The sequence below is a fragment of the Rhinoderma darwinii genome, unplaced genomic scaffold (assembly GCF_050947455.1).
Source record: "Rhinoderma darwinii isolate aRhiDar2 unplaced genomic scaffold, aRhiDar2.hap1 Scaffold_3422, whole genome shotgun sequence".
Taxonomy (NCBI): Eukaryota; Metazoa; Chordata; class Amphibia; order Anura; family Rhinodermatidae; genus Rhinoderma; species Rhinoderma darwinii.
This window is the reverse complement of record NW_027463436.1, coordinates 56,733-72,571: the sequence shown is the minus strand read 5'-3', so window position 1 is coordinate 72,571 and position 15,839 is coordinate 56,733. Positions and strand designations below refer to the sequence as shown.

General features: G+C 41.8%; 27 pseudogenes; all 27 read right to left on the bottom strand.

The window, feature by feature from the left end:
• Positions 1-65: 65 nt before the first annotated feature.
• LOC142706567 (5S ribosomal RNA) lies at positions 66-184 on the bottom strand (annotated as a pseudogene).
• A 67-nt stretch (positions 185-251) lies between these two features.
• Positions 252-370, bottom strand: LOC142706670 (5S ribosomal RNA; annotated as a pseudogene).
• A 252-nt stretch (positions 371-622) lies between these two features.
• LOC142706007 (5S ribosomal RNA) lies at positions 623-741 on the bottom strand (annotated as a pseudogene).
• A 253-nt stretch (positions 742-994) lies between these two features.
• On the bottom strand, positions 995-1,113 carry LOC142706435 (5S ribosomal RNA; annotated as a pseudogene).
• Positions 1,114-1,180: 67 nt separating this feature from the next.
• Positions 1,181-1,299, bottom strand: LOC142706278 (5S ribosomal RNA; annotated as a pseudogene).
• A 66-nt stretch (positions 1,300-1,365) lies between these two features.
• On the bottom strand, positions 1,366-1,484 carry LOC142706032 (5S ribosomal RNA; annotated as a pseudogene).
• Positions 1,485-1,551: 67 nt separating this feature from the next.
• LOC142705970 (5S ribosomal RNA) lies at positions 1,552-1,670 on the bottom strand (annotated as a pseudogene).
• Positions 1,671-1,737: 67 nt separating this feature from the next.
• On the bottom strand, positions 1,738-1,856 carry LOC142706359 (5S ribosomal RNA; annotated as a pseudogene).
• Positions 1,857-1,924: 68 nt separating this feature from the next.
• On the bottom strand, positions 1,925-2,042 carry LOC142706104 (5S ribosomal RNA; annotated as a pseudogene).
• Positions 2,043-3,411: 1,369 nt separating this feature from the next.
• On the bottom strand, positions 3,412-3,528 carry LOC142706654 (5S ribosomal RNA; annotated as a pseudogene).
• A 255-nt stretch (positions 3,529-3,783) lies between these two features.
• Positions 3,784-3,901, bottom strand: LOC142706103 (5S ribosomal RNA; annotated as a pseudogene).
• A 1,554-nt stretch (positions 3,902-5,455) lies between these two features.
• LOC142706017 (5S ribosomal RNA) lies at positions 5,456-5,574 on the bottom strand (annotated as a pseudogene).
• Positions 5,575-7,465: 1,891 nt separating this feature from the next.
• On the bottom strand, positions 7,466-7,582 carry LOC142706169 (5S ribosomal RNA; annotated as a pseudogene).
• Positions 7,583-7,651: 69 nt separating this feature from the next.
• Positions 7,652-7,768, bottom strand: LOC142706170 (5S ribosomal RNA; annotated as a pseudogene).
• Positions 7,769-7,837: 69 nt separating this feature from the next.
• LOC142706094 (5S ribosomal RNA) lies at positions 7,838-7,954 on the bottom strand (annotated as a pseudogene).
• Positions 7,955-9,511: 1,557 nt separating this feature from the next.
• Positions 9,512-9,628, bottom strand: LOC142706093 (5S ribosomal RNA; annotated as a pseudogene).
• Positions 9,629-9,883: 255 nt separating this feature from the next.
• Positions 9,884-10,000, bottom strand: LOC142706092 (5S ribosomal RNA; annotated as a pseudogene).
• Positions 10,001-10,440: 440 nt separating this feature from the next.
• Positions 10,441-10,559, bottom strand: LOC142706179 (5S ribosomal RNA; annotated as a pseudogene).
• Positions 10,560-12,673: 2,114 nt separating this feature from the next.
• On the bottom strand, positions 12,674-12,790 carry LOC142706147 (5S ribosomal RNA; annotated as a pseudogene).
• A 69-nt stretch (positions 12,791-12,859) lies between these two features.
• On the bottom strand, positions 12,860-12,976 carry LOC142706109 (5S ribosomal RNA; annotated as a pseudogene).
• Positions 12,977-13,416: 440 nt separating this feature from the next.
• On the bottom strand, positions 13,417-13,535 carry LOC142706481 (5S ribosomal RNA; annotated as a pseudogene).
• Positions 13,536-13,789: 254 nt separating this feature from the next.
• Positions 13,790-13,906, bottom strand: LOC142706146 (5S ribosomal RNA; annotated as a pseudogene).
• A 69-nt stretch (positions 13,907-13,975) lies between these two features.
• Positions 13,976-14,092, bottom strand: LOC142706108 (5S ribosomal RNA; annotated as a pseudogene).
• A 255-nt stretch (positions 14,093-14,347) lies between these two features.
• Positions 14,348-14,464, bottom strand: LOC142706168 (5S ribosomal RNA; annotated as a pseudogene).
• Positions 14,465-14,905: 441 nt separating this feature from the next.
• On the bottom strand, positions 14,906-15,022 carry LOC142706091 (5S ribosomal RNA; annotated as a pseudogene).
• A 69-nt stretch (positions 15,023-15,091) lies between these two features.
• LOC142705990 (5S ribosomal RNA) lies at positions 15,092-15,208 on the bottom strand (annotated as a pseudogene).
• Positions 15,209-15,649: 441 nt separating this feature from the next.
• On the bottom strand, positions 15,650-15,766 carry LOC142706167 (5S ribosomal RNA; annotated as a pseudogene).
• Positions 15,767-15,839: the final 73 nt, after the last annotated feature.

The following is a 15,839-nucleotide window of genomic DNA, read 5'->3' as shown; positions in this document are numbered from 1 at the left end:
TAAAAGCCTTAATCCATAGTCCTATTTAATCTATTGTGAAACAAAATCTAAACAACATAATAAAAAGTCAACCGCACCACGGATTCCCAGACAGTCTCCCACACTCGTACTAGCGAGGCCTTAAGCTGTGTAACTTCTGCGATCTGACGAGAGCAGGCACATTCAGCTTAGAATTGCCATTGACGTTAAATGCTTTAATCCATAGTCCTATTTAATCTATTGTGAAACAAAATCTAAACAACATAATAAAAAGTCAACCGCACCACGGATTCCCAGACAGTCTCCCACACTGGTACTAGCGAGGCGTTAAGCTGTGTAACTTCTGCGATCTAACGAGAGCAGGCACATTCAGCTTAGAATGGCCATTGACATTAAATGCTTTAATCCATAGTCCTTTTTAATCGATTGTGAAACAAAATCTAAACGACATAATAAAAAGTAAACCGCACCACGGATTCCCAGACAGTCTCCCACACTGGTACTAGCGAGGCCTTAAGCTGTGTAACTTCTGCGATCTGACGAGAGCAGGCACATTCAGCTTAGAATGGCCATTGACATTAAAGCCTTAATCCATAGTCCTATTTAATCTACTGTGAAACAAAATTTAAACAACATAATAAAAAGTCAACCGCACCACGGATTCCCAGACAGTCTCCCACACTGGTACTAGCAAGGCATTAAGCTGTGTAACTTCTGCGATCTAACGAGAGCAGGCACATTCAGCTTAGAATGGCCATTGACATTAAATGCTTTAATCCATAGTCCTTTTTAATCGATTGTGAAACAAAATCTAAACGACATAATAAAAAGTAAACCGCACCACGGATTCCCAGACAGTCTCCCACACTGGTACTAGCGAGGCCTTAAGCTGTGTAACTTCTGCGATCTGACGAGAGCAGGCACATTCAGCTTAGAATGGCCATTGACATTAAAAGCCTTAATCCATAGTCCTATTTAATCTATTGTGAAACAAAATCTAAACGACATAATAAAAAGTCAACCGCACCACGGATTCCCAGACAGTCTCCCACACTGGTACTAGCGAGGCCTTAAGCTGTGTAACTTCTGCAATCTGACGAGAGCAGGCACATTCAGCTTAGAATGGCCATTGACGTTAAATGCTTTAATCCATAGTCTTATTTAATCGATTGTGAAACAAAATCTAAACGACATAATAAAAAGTCAACCGCACCACGGATTCCCAGACAGTCTCCCACACTGGTACTAGCGAGGCCTTAAGCTGTGTAACTTCTGCGATCTGACGAGAGCAGGGACATTCAGCTTAGAATGGCCATTGACATTAAAGCCTTAATCCATAGTCCTATTTAATCTACTGTGAAACAAAATCTAAACAACATAATAAAAAGTCAACCACACCACGGATTCCCAGACAGTCTCCCACACTGGTACTAGCGAGGCCTTAAGCTGAGTAACTTCTGCGATCTGACGAGAGTAGGCACATTCAGCTTAGAATGGCCATTGACGTTAAATGCTTTAATCCATAGTCCTATTTAATCTATTGTGAAACAAAATCTAAACGACATAATAAAAAGTCAACCGCACCACGGATTCCCAGACAGTCTCCCACCCTGGTACTAGCGAGGCCTTAAGCTGTGTAACTTCTGCGATCTGACGAGAGCAGGCACATTCAGCTTAGAATGGCCATTGACATTAAATGCTTTAATCCATAGTCCTTTTTAATCGATTGTGAAACAAAATCTAAACGACATAATAAAAAGTCAACCGCACCACGGATTCCCAAACAGTCTCCCACACTGGTACTAGCGAGGCCTTAAGCTGTGTAACTTCTGCGATCTGACGAGAGCAGGCACATTCAGCTTAGAATAGCCATTGACATTAAATGCTTTAATCCATAGTCCTTTTTAATCGATTGTGAAACAAAATCTAAACGACATAATAAAAAGGCAAGCGCACCACGGATTCCCAGACAGTCTCCCACACTGGTACTAGCGAGGCCTTAAGCTGTGTAACTTCTGCGTTCTGACGAGAGCAGGCACATTCAGCTTAGAATGGCCATTGACGTTAAATGCTTTAATCCATAGTCCTATTTAATCTATTGTGAAACAAAATCTAAACGACATAATAAAAAGTCAACCGCACCACGGATTCCCAGACAGTCTCCCACACTGGTACTAGCGAGGCCTTAAGCGGTGTAACTTCTGCGATCTGACGAGAGCAGGCACATTCAGCTTAGAATGGCCATTGACATTAAATGCTTTAATTCATAGTCCTTTTTAATCGATTGTGAAACAAAATCTAAACGACATAATAAAAAGTCAACCGCACCACGGATTCCCAGACAGTCTCCCACACTGGTACTAGTGAGGCCTTAAGCTGTGTAACTTCTGCGATCTGACGAGAGCAGGGACATTCAGCTTAGAATGGCCATTGACATTAAATGCTTTAATCCATAGTCCTTTTTAATCGATTGTGAAACAAAATCGAAACAACATAATAAAAAGTCAACTGCACCACGGATTCCCAGACAGTCTCCCACACTGGTACTAGCGAGGCCTTAGGCTGTGTAACTTCTGCGATCTGACGAGAGCAGGGGCATTCAGCTTAGAATGGCCATTGACATTAAATGCTTTAATCCATAGTCCTTTTTAATCGATTGTGAAACAAAATCTAAACGACATAATAAAAATTCAACGCACCACGGATTCCCAGACAGTCTCCCACACTGGTACTAGCGAGGCCTTAAGCTGTGTAACTTTTGCGATCTAACGAGAGCAGGCACACTCAGCTTAGAATGGCCATTGACATTAAAAGCCTTAATCCATAGTCCTATTTAATCTATTGTGAAACAAAATCTAAACAACATAATAAAAAGTCAACCTCACCACGGATTCCCAGACAGTCTCCCACACTCGTACTAGCAAGGCCTTAAGCTGTGTAACTTCTGCCATCTGACGAGAGCAGGGACATTCAGCTTAGAATGGCCATTGACATTAAATTCTTTAATCCATAGTCCTTTTTAATCAATTGTGAAACAAAATCTAAACGACATAACAAAAAGTCAACTGCACCACGGATTCCCAGACAGTCTCCCACACTGGTACTAGCGAGGGCTTAAGCTGTGTAACTTCTGCGATCTGACGAGAGCAGGCACATTCAGCTTAGAATGGCCATTGACGTTAAATGCTTTAATCCATAGTCCTATTTAATCTATTGTGAAACAAAATCTAAACGACATAATAAAAAGTCAACCGCACCATGGATTCCCAGACAGTCTCCCACACTCGTACTAGCGAGGCCTTAAGCTGTGTAACTTCTGCGACCTAACGAGAGCAGGCACATTCAGCTTAGAATGGCCATTGACATTAAATGCTTTAATCCATAGTCCTATTTAATCTATTGTGAAACAAAATCTAAACGACATAATAAAAAGTCAACCGCACCACGGATTCCCAGACAGTCTCCCACCCTGGTACTAGCGAGGCCTTAAGCTGTGTAACTTCTGCGATCTGACGAGAGCAGGCACATTCAGCTTAGAATGGCCATTGACATTAAATGCTTTAATCCATAGTCCTTTTTAATCGATTGTGAAACAAAATCTAAACGACATAATAAAAAGTCAACCGCACCACGGATTCCCAAACAGTCTCCCACACTGGTACTAGCGAGGCCTTAAGCTGTGTAACTTCTGCGATCTGACGAGAGCAGGCACATTCAGCTTAGAATAGCCATTGACATTAAATGCTTTAATCCATAGTCCTTTTTAATCGATTGTGAAACAAAATCTAAACGACATAATAAAAAGGCAAGCGCACCACGGATTCCCAGACAGTCTCCCACACTGGTACTAGCGAGGCCTTAAGCTGTGTAACTTCTGCGTTCTGACGAGAGCAGGCACATTCAGCTTAGAATGGCCATTGACGTTAAATGCTTTAATCCATAGTCCTATTTAATCTATTGTGAAACAAAATCTAAACGACATAATAAAAAGTCAACCGCACCACGGATTCCCAGACAGTCTCCCACACTGGTACTAGCGAGGCCTTAAGCGGTGTAACTTCTGCGATCTGACGAGAGCAGGCACATTCAGCTTAGAATGGCCATTGACATTAAATGCTTTAATTCATAGTCCTTTTTAATCGATTGTGAAACAAAATCTAAACGACATAATAAAAAGTCAACCGCACCACGGATTCCCAGACAGTCTCCCACACTGGTACTAGTGAGGCCTTAAGCTGTGTACCTTCTGCGATCTGACGAGAGCAGGGACATTCAGCTTAGAATGGCCATTGACATTAAATGCTTTAATCCATAGTCCTTTTTAATCGATTGTGAAACAAAATCGAAACAACATAATAAAAAGTCAACTGCACCACGGATTCCCAGACAGTCTCCCACACTGGTACTAGCGAGGCCTTAGGCTGTGTAACTTCTGCGATCTGACGAGAGCAGGGGCATTCAGCTTAGAATGGCCATTGACATTAAATGCTTTAATCCATAGTCCTTTTTAATCGATTGTGAAACAAAATCTAAACGACATAATAAAAATTCAACGCACCACGGATTCCCAGACAGTCTCCCACACTGGTACTAGCGAGGCCTTAAGCTGTGTAACTTTTGCGATCTAACGAGAGCAGGCACACTCAGCTTAGAATGGCCATTGACATTAAAAGCCTTAATCCATAGTCCTATTTAATCTATTGTGAAACAAAATCTAAACAACATAATAAAAAGTCAACCTCACCACGGATTCCCAGACAGTCTCCCACACTCGTACTAGCAAGGCCTTAAGCTGTGTAACTTCTGCCATCTGACGAGAGCAGGGACATTCAGCTTAGAATGGCCATTGACATTAAATTCTTTAATCCATAGTCCTTTTTAATCAATTGTGAAACAAAATCTAAACGACATAACAAAAAGTCAACTGCACCACGGATTCCCAGACAGTCTCCCACACTGGTACTAGCGAGGGCTTAAGCTGTGTAACTTCTGCGATCTGACGAGAGCAGGCACATTCAGCTTAGAATGGCCATTGACGTTAAATGCTTTAATCCATAGTCCTATTTAATCTATTGTGAAACAAAATCTAAACGACATAATAAAAAGTCAACCTCACCATGGATTCCCAGACAGTCTCCCACACTCGTACTAGCGAGGCCTTAAGCTGTGTAACTTCTGCGACCTAACGAGAGCAGGCACATTCAGCTTAGAATGGCCATCGACATTAAATGCTTTAATCCATAGTCCTTTTTAATCGATTGTGAAACAAAATCTAAACGACATAATAAAAATTCAACCGCACCACGTATTCCCAGACAGTCTCCCACACTGGTACTAGCGAGGCTTTAAGATGTGTAACTTCTGCGATCTGACGAGAGCAGGCACATTTAGCTTAGAATGGCCATTGACATTAAAAGCCTTAATCCATAGTCCTATTTAATCTATTGTGAAACAAAATCTAAACGACATAATAAAAAGTCAACCACACCACGGATTCCCAGACAGTCTCCCACACTAGTACTAGCGAGGCGTTAAGCTGTGTAACTTCTGCGATCTAACGAGAGCAGGCACATTCAGCTTAGAATGGCCATTGACATTAAATGCTTTAATCCATAGTCCTTTTTAATCGATTGTGAAACAAAATCTAAACGACATAATAAAAATTCAACCGCACCACGGATTCCCAGACACTCTCCCACACTGGTACTAGCGAGGCCTTAAGCTGTGTAACTTCTGCGTTCTGACGAGAGCAGGCACATTCATCTTAGAATGGCCATTGACGTTAAATGCTTTAATCCATAGTCCTTTTTAATCAATTGTGAAACAAAATCTAAACGACATAATAAAAGTCAACCGCACCACGGATTCCCAGACAGTCTCCCACACAGGTACTGGTGAGGCCTTAAGCTGTGTAACTTCTGCGATCTGACGAGAGCAGGCACATTCAGCTTAGAATGGCCATTGACGTTAAATGCTTTAATCCATAGTCCTATTTAATCTATTGTGAAACAAAATCTAAACGACATAATAAAAAGTCAACCGCACCACGGATTCCCAGACAGTCTCCCACACTGGTACTAGCGAGGCGTTAAGCTGTGTAACTTCTGCGATCTAACGAGAGAAGGCAAATTCAGCTTAGAATGGCCATTGACATTAAAAGCCTTAATCCAAAGTCCTATTTAATCTATTGTGAAACAAAATCTAAACAACATAATAAAAAGGCAACCGCACCACGGATTCCCAGACTGGTACTAGCGAGGCCTTAAGCTGTGTAACTTCTGCGTTCTGACGAGAGCAGGCACATTCAGCTTAGAATGGCCATTGACATTAAATGCTTTAATCCATAGTCCTTTTTAATCGATTGTGAAACAAAATCTAAACGACATAATAAAAAGTCAACCGCACCACAGATTCCCAGACAGTCTCCCACACTGGTACTAGCGAGGCCTTAAGCTGTGTAACTTCTGCAATCTGACGAGAGCAGGGACATTAAATGCTTTAATCCATAGTCCTTTTTAATCGATTGTGAAACAAAATCTAAACGACATAATAAATATTCAACCGCACCACTGATTCCCAGACAGTCTCCCACACTGGTACTAGCGAGGCCTTAAGCTGTGTAACTTCTGCGATCTGACGAGAGCAGGCACATTCAGCTTAGAATGGCCATTGACGTTAAATGCTTTAATCCATAGTCCTATTTAATCTATTGTGAAACAAAATCTAAACGACATAATAAAAAGTCAACCGCACCACGGATTCCCAGACAGCCTCCCACACTGGTACTAGCGAGGCGTTAAGCTGTGTAACTTCTGCGATCTAACGAGAGCAGGCACATTCAGCTTAGAATGGCCATTGACATTAAATGCTTTAATCCATAGTCCTTTTTAATCGATTGTGAAACAAAATCTAAACGACATAATAAAAAGTCAACCGCACCACGGATTCCCAGACAGTCTCCCACACTGGTACTAGCGAGGCCTTAAGCTGTGTAACTTCCGCGATCTGACGAGAGCAGGCACATTCAGCTTAGAATGGCCATTGACATTAAATGCGTTAATCCATAGTCCTTTTTAATCGATTGTGAAACAAAATCTAAACGACATAATAAAAAGTCAACCGCACCACGGATTCCAAGACAGTCTCCCACACTGGTACTAGCGAGGCCTTAAGCTGTGTAACTTCTGCAATCTGACGAGAGCAGGCACATTTAGCTTAGAATGGCCATTGACATTAAATGCTTTAATCCATAGTCCTTTTTAATCGATTGTGAAACAAAATCTAAACGACATAATAAAAAGTCAACCGCTCCACGGATTCCCAGACAGTCTCCCACACTGGTACTAGCGAGGCCTTAAGCTGAGTAACTTCTGCGATCTGACGAGAGCAGGCACATTCAGCTTAGAATGGCCATTGACATTAAATGATTTAATCCATAGTCCTTTTTAATCGATTGTGAAACAAAATCTAAACGACATAATAAAAAGTCAACCGCACCACGGATTCCCAGACAGTCTCCCACACTGGTACTAGCGAGGCCTTAAGCTGTGTAACTTCTGCGATCTGACGAGAGCAGGGACATTCAGCTTAGAATGGCCATTGACATTAAATGCTTTAATCCATAGTCCATTTTAATCGATTGTGAAACAAAATCTAAACGACATAATAAAAATTCAACCGCACCACGGATTCCCAGACAGTCTCCCACACTGGTACTAGCGAGGCCTTAAGCTGTGTAACTTCTGCGATCTGACGAGAGCAGGCACATTCAGCTTAGAATGGCCATTGAGGTTAAATGCTTTAATCCATAGTCCTATTTAATCTATTGTGAAACAAAATCTAAACGACATAATAAAAAGTCAACCGCACCACGGATTCCCAGACAGTCTCCCACACTGGTACTAGCGAGGCCTTAAGCTGTGTAACTTCTGCGATCTGACGAGAGCAGGCACATTCAGCTTAGAATGGCCATTGACGTTAAATGCTTTAATCCATAGTCCTATTTAATCTATTGTGAAACAAAATCGAAACTACATAATAAAAAGTCAACCGCACCACGGATTCCCAGACAGTCTCCCACACTGGTACTAGCGAGGCCTTATGCTGCGTAACTTCTGCGATCTGACGAGAGAAGGGACATTCAGCTTAGAATGGCCATTGACATTAAATGCTTTAATCCATAGTCCTTTTTAATCGATTGTGAAACAAAATCTAAACGACATAATAAAAAGTCAACCGCACCACGGATTCCCAGACAGTCTCCCACACTGGTACTAGCGAGGCCTTACGCTGCGTAACTTCTGCGATCTGACGAGAGAAGGGACATTCAGCTTAGAATGGCCATTGACATTAAATGCTTTAATCCATAGTCCTTTTTAATCGATTGTGAAACAAAATCTAAACGACATAATAAAAATTCAACCGCACCACGGATTCCCAGACAGTCTCCCACACTGGTACTAGCGAGGCCTTAAGCTGTGTAACTTCTGCGATCTGACGAGAGCAGGGACATTCAGCTTAGAACGGCCATTGACATTAAATGCTTTAATCCATAGTCCTTTTTAATCGATTGTGAAACAAAATCTAAACGACATAATAAAAATTCAACCGCACCATGGATTCCCAGACAGTCTCCCACACTGGTACTAGCGAGGCCTTAAGCTGTGTAACTTCTGCGTTCTGACGAGAGCAGGTACGTTCAGCTTAGAATGGCCATTGACGTTAAATGCTTTAATCCATAGTCCTTTTTAATCAATTGTGAAACAAAATCTAAACGACATAATAAAAAGTCAACCGCACCACGGATTCCCAGACAGTCTCCCACACTGGTACTGGTGAGGCCTTAAGCTGTGTAACTTCTGCGATCTGACGAGAGCAGGCACATTCAGCTTAGAATGGCCATTGACGTTAAATGCTTTAATCCATAGTCCTATTTAATCTATTGTGAAACAAAATCTAAACGACATAATAAAAAGTCAACCGCAACACGGATTCCCAGACAGTCTCCGACACTGGTACTAGCGAGGCGTTAAGCTGTGTAACTTCTGCGATCTAACGAGGGCAGGCAAATTCAGCTTAGAATGGCCATTGACATTAAAAGCCTTAATCCAAAATCCTATTTAATCTATTGTGACACAAAATCTAAACAACATAATAAAAAGTCAACCGCACCACGGATTCCCAGACAGTCTCCCACACTGGTACTAGCGAGGCCTTAAGCTGTGTAACTTCTGTGTTCTGACGAGAGCAGGCACATTCAGCTTAGAATGGCCATTGACATTAAATGCTTTAATCCATAGTCCTTTTTAATCGATTGTGAAACAAAATCTAAACGACATAATAAAAAGTCAACCGCACCACGGATTCCCAGACAGTCTCCCACACTGGTACTAGCGAGGCGTTAAGCTGTGTAACTTCTGCGATCTAACGAGAGCAGGCACATTCAGCTTAGAATGGCCATTGACATTAAATGCTTTAATCCATAGTCCTTTTTAATCGATTGTGAAACAAAATCTAAACGACATAATAAAAAGTCAACCGCACCACGGATTCCCAGACAGTCTCCCACACTGGTACTAGCGAGGCCTTAAGCTGTGTAACTTCTGCGATCTGACGAGAGCAGGCACATTCAGCTTAGAATGGCCATTGACATTAAATGCGTTAATCCATAGTCCTTTTTAATCGATTGTGAAACAAAATCTAAACGACATAATAAAAACTCAACCGCACCACGGATTCCAAGACAGTCTCCCACACTGGTACTAGCGAGGCCTTAAGCTGTGTAACTTCTGCAATCTGACGAGAGTAGGCACATTCAGCTTAGAATGGCCATTGACATTAAATGCTTTAATCCATAGTCCTTTTTAATCGATTGTGAAACAAAATCTAAACGACATAATAAAAAGTCAACCGCACCACGGATTCCCAGACAGTCTCCCACACTGGTACTAGCGAGGCCTTAAGCTGTGTAACTTCTGCGATCTGACGAGAGCAGGCACATTCAGCTTAGAATGGCCATTGACGTTAAATGCTTTAATCCATAGTCCTATTTAATCTATTGTGAAACAAAATCTAAACGACATAATAAAAAGTCAACCGCACCACGGATTCCCAGACAGTCTCCCACACTGGTACTAGCGAGGCGTTAAGCTGTGTAACTTCTGCGATCTAACGAGAGCAGGCACATTCAGCTTAGAATGGCCATTGACATTAAATGCTTTAATCTATAGTCCTTTTTAATCGATTGTGAAACAAAATCTAAACGACATAATAAAAAGTCAACCGCACCACGGATTCCCAGACAGTCTCCCACACTGGTACTAGCGAGGCCTTAAGCTGTGTAACTTCTACGATCTGACGAGAGCAGGCACATTCAGCTTAGAATGGCCATTGACTTTAAAAGCCTTAATCCATAGTCCTATTTAATCTATTGTGAAACAAAATCTAAACAACATAATAAAAACTCAACCGCACCACAGATTCTCAGAGAGTCTCCCACACTGGTACAAGCGAGGCCTTAAGCTGTGTAACTTCTGCGATCTGACGAGAGCAGGCACATTCAGCTTAGAATGGCCATTGACGCTAAATGCTTTAATCCATAGTCCTATTTAATCTATTGTGAAACAAAATCTAAACGACATAATAAAAATTCAACCGCACCACGGATTCCCAGACAGTCTCCCACACTGGTACTAGCGAGGCCTTAAGCTGTGTAACTTCTGCGATCTGACGAGAGCAGGGACATTCAGCTTAGAATGGCCATTGACATTAAATGCTTTAATCCATAGTCCTTTTTAATCGATTGTGAAACAAAATCTAAACGACATAATAAAAATTCAACCGCACCACGGATTCCCAGACACTCTCCCACACTGGTACTAGCGAGGCCTTAAGCTGTGTAACTTCTGCGTTCTGACGAGAGCAGGCACATTCAGCTTAGAATGGCCATTGACGTTAAATGCTTTAATCCATAGTCCTTTTTAATCAATTGTGAAACAAAATCTAAACGACATAATAAAAGTCAACCGCACCACGGATTCCCAGACAGTCTCACCACACAGGTACTGGTGAGGCCTTAAGCTGTGTAACTTCTGCGATCTGACGAGAGCAGGCACATTCAGCTTAGAATGGCCATTGACGTTAAATGCTTTAATCCATAGTCCTATTTAATCTATTGTGAAACAAAATCTAAACGACATAATAAAAAGTCAACCGCACCACGGATTCCCAGACAGTCTCCCACACTGGTACTAGCGAGGCCTTAAGCTGTGTAACTTCTGCAATCTGACGAGAGCAGGCACATTCAGCTTAGAATGGCCATTGACATTGATTGCTTTAATCCATAGTCCTTTTTAATCGATTGTGAAACAAAATCTAAACGACATAATAAAAAGTCAACCGCACCACGGATTCCCAGACAGTCTCCCACACTGGTACTAGCGAGGCCTTAAGCTGTGTAACTTCTGCGATCTGACGAGAGCAGGCACATTCAGCTTAGAATAGCCATTGACATTAAATGCTTTAATCCATAGTCCTTTTTAATCGATTGTGAAACAAAATCTAAACTACATAATAAAAAGTCAACCGCACCACGGATTCCCAGACAGTCTCCCACACTGGTACTAGCGAGGCGTTAAGCTGTGTAACTTCTGCGATCTAACGAGAGCAGGCACATTCAGCTTAGAATGGCCATTGACATTAAATGCTTTAATCCATAGTCCTTTTTAATCGATTGTGAAACAAAATCTAAACGACATAATAAAAAGGCAACCGCACCACGGATTCCCAGACAGTCTCCCACACTGGTACTAGCGAGGCCTTAAGCTGTGTAACTTCTGCGATCTTACGAGAGCAGGGACATTCAGCTTAGAATGGCCATTGACATTAAATGCTTTAATCCATAGTCCTTTTTAATCGATTGTGAAACAAAATCTAAACGACATAATAAAAATTCAACCGCGCCACGGATTCCCAGACAGTCTCCCACACTGGTACTAGCGAGGCCTTAAGCTGTGTAACTTCTGCGATCTGACGAGAGCAGGCACATTCAGCTTAGAATGGCCATTGACGTTAAATGCTTTAATCCATAGTCCTATTTAATCTATTGTGAAACAAAATCTAAACGACATAATAAAAAGTCAACCGCACCACGGATTCCCAGACAGTCTCCCACACTGGTACTAGCGAGGCATTACGCTGTGTAACTTCTGCGATCTAACGAGAGCAGGCACATTCAGCTTAGAATGGCCATTGACATTAAATGCTTTAATCCATAGTCCTTTTTAATCGATTGTGAAACAAAATCTAAACGACCTAATAAATATTCAACCGCACCACTGATTCCCAGACAGTCTCCCTCACTGGTACTAGCGAGGCCTTAAGCTGTGTAACTTCTGCGATCTGACGAGAGCAGGCACATTCAGCTTAGAATGGCCATTGACGAAAAATGCTTTAATCCATAGTCCTATTTAATCTATTGTGAAACAAAATCTAAACGACATAATAATAAGTCAACCGCTCCACGGATTCCCAGACAGTCTCCCACACTGGTACTAGCGAGGCGTTAAGCTGTGTAACTTCTGCGATCTTACGAGAGCAGGCACATTCAGCTTAGAATGGCCATTGACATTAAATGCTTTAATCCATAGTCCTTTTTAATCGATTGTGAAACAAAATCTAAACGACATAATAAAAAGTCAACCGCACCACGGATTCCCAGACAGTCTCCCACACTGGTACTAGCGAGGCCTTAAGCTGTGTAACTTCTGCGATCTAACGAGAGCAGGCACATTCAGCTTAGAATGGCCATTGACATTAAATGCTTTAATCCATAGTCCTTTTTAATCGATTGTGAAACAAAATCTAAACAACATAATAAAAAGTCAACCGCACCACGGATTCCCAGACAGTCTCCCACACTGGTACTAGCGAGGCCTTAAGCTGTGTAACTTCTGCGTTCTGACGAGAGCAGGCACATGCAGCTTAGAATGGCCATTGACGTTAAATGTTTTAATCCATAGTCCTTTTTAATCAATTGTGAAACAAAATCTAAACGACATAATAAAAATTCAACCGCACCATGGATTCCCTGACAGTCTCCCACACTGGTACTAGCGAGGTCTTAAGCTGTGTAACTTCTGCATTCTGACGAGAGCAGGCACATTCAGCTTAGAATGGCCATTGACGTTAAATGCTTTAATCCATAGTCCTTTTTAATCAATTGTGAAACAAAATCTAAACGACATAATAAAAAGTGAACCGCACCACGGATTCCCAGACAGTCTCCCACACTGGTACTAGCGAGGCCTTAAGCTGTGTAACTTCTGCGATCTGACGAGAGCAGGGACATTCAGCTTAGAATGGCCATTGACATTAAATGCTTTAATCCATAGTCCTTTTTAATCGATTGTGAAACAAAATCTAAACGACATAATAAAAAGTCAGCCGCACCACGGATTCCCAGACAGTCTCCCACACTGGTACTAGCGAGGCCTTAAGCTGTGTAACTTCTGCGTTCTGACGAGAGCAGGCACATGCAGCTTAGAATGGCCATTGACGTTAAATGCTTTAATCCATAGTCCTTTTTAATCAATTGTGAAACAAAATCTAAACGACATAATAAAAATTCAACCGCACCATGGATTCCCAGACAGTCTCCCACACTGGTACTAGCGAGGCCTTAAGCTGTGTAACTTCTGCGTTCTGACGAGAGCAGGCACATTCAGCTTAGAATGGCCATTGACGTTAAATGCTTTAATCCATAGTCCTTTTTAATCAATTGTGAAACAAAATCTAAACGACATAATAAAAAGTCAACCGCACCACGGATTCCCAGACAGTCTCCCACACTGGTACTAGCGAGGCCTTAAGCTGTGTAACTTCTGCGATCTAACGAGAGCAGGCACATTCAGCTTAGAATGGCCATTGACATTAAATGCTTTAATCCATAGTCCTTTTTAATCGATTGTGAAACAAAATCTAAACAACATAATAAAAAGTCAACCGCACCACGGATTCCCAGACAGTCTCCCACACTGGTACTAGCGAGGCCTTAAGCTGTGTAACTTCTGCGTTCTGACGAGAGCAGGCACATGCAGCTTAGAATGGCCATTGACGTTAAATGTTTTAATCCATAGTCCTTTTTAATCAATTGTGAAACAAAATCTAAACGACATAATAAAAATTCAACCGCACCATGGATTTCCTGACAGTCTCCCACACTGGTACTAGCGAGGTCTTAAGCTGTGTAACTTCTGCGTTCTGACGAGAGCAGGCACATTCAGCTTAGAATGGCCATTGACGTTAAATGCTTTAATCCATAGTCCTTTTTAATCGATTGTGAAACAAAATCTAAACAACATAATAAAAAGTCAACCGCACCACGGATTCCCAGACAGTCTCCCACACTGGTACTAGCGAGGCCTTAAGCTGTGTAACTTCTGCGATCTGACGAGAGCAGGGACATTCAGCTTAGAATGGCCATTGACATTAAATGCTTTAATCCATAGTCCTTTTTAATCGATTGTGAAACAAAATCTAAACGACATAATAAAAAGTCAACCGCACCACGGATTCCAAGACAGTCTCCCACACTGGTACTAGCGAGCCCTTAAGCTGTGTAAGTTCTGCGATCTGACGAGAGCAGGCACATTCAGCTTAGAATGGCCATTGACATTAAATGCTTTAATCCATATTCCTTTTTAATCGATTGTGAAACAAAATCTAAACGACATAATAAAAAGTCAACCGCACCACAGATTCCCAGACAGTCTCCCACACTGGTACTAGCGAGGCGTTAAGCTGAGTAATTTCTGCGATCTAACGAGAGCAGGCACATTCAGCTTAGAATGGCCATTGACATTAAATGCTTTAATCCATAGTCCTTTTTAATCGATTGTGAAACAAAATCTAAACGACATAATAAAAAGTCAACCGCACCACGGATTCCCAGACAGTCTCCCACACTGGTACTAGCGAGGCCTTAAGCTGTGTAACTTCTGCGATCTGACGAGAGCAGGCACATTCAGCTTAGAATGGCCATTGACATTAAATGCTTTAATCCATAGTCCTTTTTAATCGATTGTGAAACAAAATCTAAACGACATAATAAAAAGTCAACCGCACCACGGATTCCCAGACAGTCTCCCACACTGGTACTAGCGAGGCCTTAAGCTGCGTAACTTCTGCGATCTGACGAGAGCAGGCACATTCAGCTTAGAATGGCCATTGACATTAAATGCTTTAATCCATAGTCCTTTTTAATCGATTGTGAAACAAAATCTAAACGACATAATAAAAAGTCAACCGCACCACGGATTCCAAGACAGTCTCCCACACTGGTACTAGCGAGGCCTTAAGCTGTGTAACTTCTGCGATCTGACGAGAGCAGGCACATTCAGCTTAGAATTGCCATTGACATTAACTGCTTTAATCCATAGTCCTTTTTAATCGATTGTGAAACAAAATCTAAACGACATAATAAAAAGTCAACCGCTCCACGGATTCCCAGACAGTCTCCCACACTGGTACTAGCGAGGCCTTAAGCTGAGTAACTTCTGCGATCTGACGAGAGCAGGCACATTCAGCTTAGAATGGCGATTGACATTAAATGCTTTAATCCATAGTCCTTTTTAATCGATTGTGAAACAAAATCTAAACGACATAATAAAATGTCAACCGCACCACGGATTCCCAGACAGTCTCCCACACTGGTACTAGCGAGGCCTTAAGCTGTGTAACTTCTGCGATCTGACGAGAGCAGGGACATTCAGCTTAGAATGGCCATTGACATTAAATGCTTTAATCTATAGTCCTTTTTAATCGATTGTGAAACAAAATCTAAACGACATAATAAAAATTCA